The 3,998-nt window shown below is 39.7% G+C and overlaps 1 pseudogene; it reads right to left on the bottom strand.

The window, feature by feature from the left end:
* Nucleotides 1–328: 328 nt before the first annotated feature.
* On the bottom strand, nt 329–1,107 carry LOC127183640 (pyrroline-5-carboxylate reductase 3-like; annotated as a pseudogene).
* Nucleotides 1,108–3,998: the final 2,891 nt, after the last annotated feature.

Below are 3,998 nucleotides of genomic sequence, written 5' to 3'. Positions count from 1 at the left end.
ACATCTCGTGCCTCAGTTAATCGTCAACAACTACATATTCTACTAGCTCCTGAGACCATGAGGCCCTGTGCAATCAGGACACAACTACATCTGGCTGAGTGGTGCAGAAGGGAGGATCTGGAGTCTCAGATAAGGATCAAATGACCGTCCCCACCTTCCCTTCCTTGAATGAATGTCACAGTCAACAGACCTGATCTTGAGGATATTTGACAAGTAGCCATAGCTTCTCTAATGAAGATGGTAGCATTATGTTTGGATGACGACGGCACTTTACTATACCCATTCAAGGCTAATCTTACCACTCAGAGGCAGTAGCTGTGCAGGGTGCCTATGGTCTCATCTGAAGCCTGCCTTTCTTCTTGCTGAGTTCTTTAGGCCAGCCAGTAGCCACTTCCACCTTGCTAATGGCTGCTTGAAGGTCACCCTGCTCTAGGGCATGAATGACGCTCAGAGATGGTGGTTCCAGCAGGTTTGAGCACATCTGTGGGGCGCTGGGCTGGGCTTCCCTTCCTTCTGCAGCATTTTGGCTGTCCCCAGCATGGTCTGGGCAGAAAAGTGGTGGGCCAGGTCACTGAGCATGCCCATCTTGAGGGCACCTTCAGCGAGGGCCTCCGAAAATGGACACACGAAGGCTACACCACTGGCACTGAGGCCAGGGTGGATACCTACGTAGGACTCGGGAACCTCTATGCACTGCCCACAGTCCTCCAGAAAGTTCTGTAGGAGTTTAGCGTCATCATTCCCGGCATGGTGGTCCCGTGTCGTCGCTGTGTCCCTTGCCTGTATTAGGCAGGGTACATTGGGAGAGACACACAACCATCATGTGTTCGGGAGCATCAGCTCGTCCAGAGAGATCACAGCAGCCAGACAAGATGATGAGCTTTGTGGTGACTGCAGGAGCCACCTCTGCCATAACAGTTGGCAGGACTTGCGGCTTGGTGGCAAAGATGACCAGTGAGCAGTTCTGTAGCACCTCCTGATCGCAGCTAGTGGTCTGGCAACCCCGATCCCTGAAGTGGCAGAGGTTCGGATGAGGCCTTGAGTGATGATCTTGGCCATGCGTCCTGAGGGCACAAAGTCCACACGCAGAGGCCTGCGTGCCGCCATCGTGTCCACGAAAGCTTTCTCTCCTAACAATTTTATGTATGTTGTGCTAGTTAGTTGAATACAGCCCTATGGGCACATCTATAGAGAATTCCTGTGACTAATGTTTGATAATGAAAGGGCCCAGTACCACCCAACACCAGGACTGTATTTTTTTTTAAATCAGTCTGAACAAGCCAGTGAGCAGCGTTCCTCCACCACCTGCCTCCAGGTAGCTGCCTTACCTTCCCTTGGCAGTAGTCTGCCACTTGAAAGTTTACGATGAAGTGAATTCTTCCCTCAAGTTGCCTTTTGGTCCTAGTGTTTATCATATCATATCAAAGAAAATTAAGAGATATGGATACAATACATCTTGACCCTATGTGCGCCTTAGTGCTTCTTTCCAACACTCCCGAATACTCCTTTCCCATGGGATCTCCCTCCAAATTTAAGTCCTCTTTCTGTACGTTATTGCACAAACCATCACCATCCCAGATTTCAAGCTATAATTCAGACCTAACGTAATAAAAAAAACAGCATGTTGTTGGCATAAAAACAGACACATTGATCAATGGAATAAAATTGAGGACCCAAGCTCTCATTCCTAAAGCCACCTTATTTAGGCAAACTGCCCAACAATGCTTGTTGGGGAAAATATAGCATCTTCAACAAATGGTACTCATTAAACCAGATAGCTATTTATGGAAGAATTAAACTACATACTCATCTCTTACTCTGCACAAAACTCTACTCCAAATGGATAAAGAACCTCGTTACATTTTTATTTTAAGTATTATGATTAGGAACACTTATAAATAAGCCTTACTCTTGATTTACATTATCATCAAATATATAAATATATACCATCAAACATATATATATACATATACATATACATATACATAAACATATGTGTCTGTATTCTTGTTCTAAATCTGGATAACTTATTCCTTCTTTCATGATTATTCACAACTTCTAGCATAATTTTGGTCGTGGAGATATGCCACTGTTAAGACTAAAACTTTTAGTTAAATATATGGCACATCATGATGAACACACATTAAGTTACATTTATTTCACTTCTAAAATATAATTGTGAAATGACATCTGACAGTAGCATATACCTGTAGCCCGTACCCCACAAAAGTTCACATAATGGCATATCTGTAGCTTTAAAGTTTGAGACCAGTGCAGGGAACACCGTGAGTGTCAGGTGAGAGAGGCTATACGGATAAAAATAAGGAAAGGAATGCAAAAAGGAGAAAGGGAAGGGAAGGAGGAAGGGAAGGAGGAATGGAAGTGGAAGGGAATAAAAAGAGAAATAAAGTAAAGAGTAATGATAACATAAACAAAAATATTCCCTGAAATCTACGAAAATAGCTAAAGCTCAAGCTTTTCATATTGTTTTTTACTCAGGCTTGAGGAGGCTGAACATCTGCCACTCAACATTACCCACTGCATTACAGTATCTCTTCTTGTGATAAAACACCTGACAAAAATAGATTAAAAGAAGAATATTTAGTTTGATTCACTGTTTCTGAAAAGCCTGGAAGCCATGTTGGATAGGGGAGCTCCATCTGTAGTGAGGGGGCTTGTGAGAAGCTGTTCACATCTTAGTGGATCAGAGGACACAGGGCACAGAACTGGAGGCCAGGCTAGACTATAGCTTTCAAAACTTGACAGAGGAGCCTCTTTTCACCAGCTGGGTACCACATCCCAAAGGTTTCACAGCTTCTCCTATCAGCTCCAAAGCTGGGGCACAAGTAGTCAAACACACGTGTTTGTAAATGATATATCATATCCAACCATATATTCATTGAGTGATATTTCCAGTAGCAACAATATGATGAAATAGAAAAAGCATAAATGTTTCTGTTCATTCAAGATTTACTATGCACAATCTAAATGAATAGAAAATTTGAAGACAAAATCAATAGTGATTAAAAATATATAACCTTAACCATAACATGTGCTCAGTACTTTATTTGCCTTATAAATAAAAAGTGAAGCAATACTTTTCCAAGCAGTGACCTGTAAACTTGTTCTTGGAAAAATAATTAGAAAACATAATTTCCAGTAGAACAGACAAGAAAGTGTGCTCCTTCGGTGGTGCTCGAGCAGAATTATAAAATAATCAAGCTTGAGTTTGAAAGTCTATACATATGGTAGAAAAAAATGGACAAACATCATTTAATCAACCCTAGTGTCTTTAAATAACCATGACTGAAAAGAGATAAATTTTTAAATGAAAGGACCCAGAAATGTGGACTCTATAAGGAATATTTCATAATATTAAAATATTTCCAAATCTACAGTCATAAATTGCTTAAATGTATTTACCATATAGAGCTGACACATCCTTAAGGTGATGTCTTGAAAAATGCTAATATTAATTATATTTTACAAATAGCATCTTGTCATTTATACACACGCGTAAAATCACTATAAGTAAACAAATCTGTGTTAACACCCCATGAATGTGTGGAAATGAGTCATTTGGCTTACGAGTGTGTTGTGCTTTGTGACTCAATCAGTGAGATTTGAATAGTAGGCTTTTGTTTTTCCCATTGTTCTTGCCACCATCATGGTGTAACTAAAGCTGTTAAAGATGCTTATGATGTATCCTGCTGGTTTTTTTTTTTTTTTTTTTTTTTTTTACCAAATATAGCCTGACAAGTACTATTGTGTAGTCAGAAACTTAAGAGTGCTTGATGTCTTTTCATACTGAATATACTAAATAAAATATTTGACTTGTAAAAATAACAAAACATGGAAATACTAATGTTCTTAAATAGACTGTTTTGAAATATATTCACACCCATTTATACGTGTATAATTTCAAACTGTTTTGCTCTAAAATAACAAAAACATTATTTGAATACTAATATTCTCCATGTCACAAAATAGAAAATATT

The sequence above is a fragment of the Acomys russatus genome, chromosome 31, assembly GCF_903995435.1.
Source record: "Acomys russatus chromosome 31, mAcoRus1.1, whole genome shotgun sequence".
Taxonomy (NCBI): Eukaryota; Metazoa; Chordata; class Mammalia; order Rodentia; family Muridae; genus Acomys; species Acomys russatus.
Note: the sequence above shows the minus strand (reverse complement) of the source record. Positions and strands in the feature narration are given on the sequence as shown.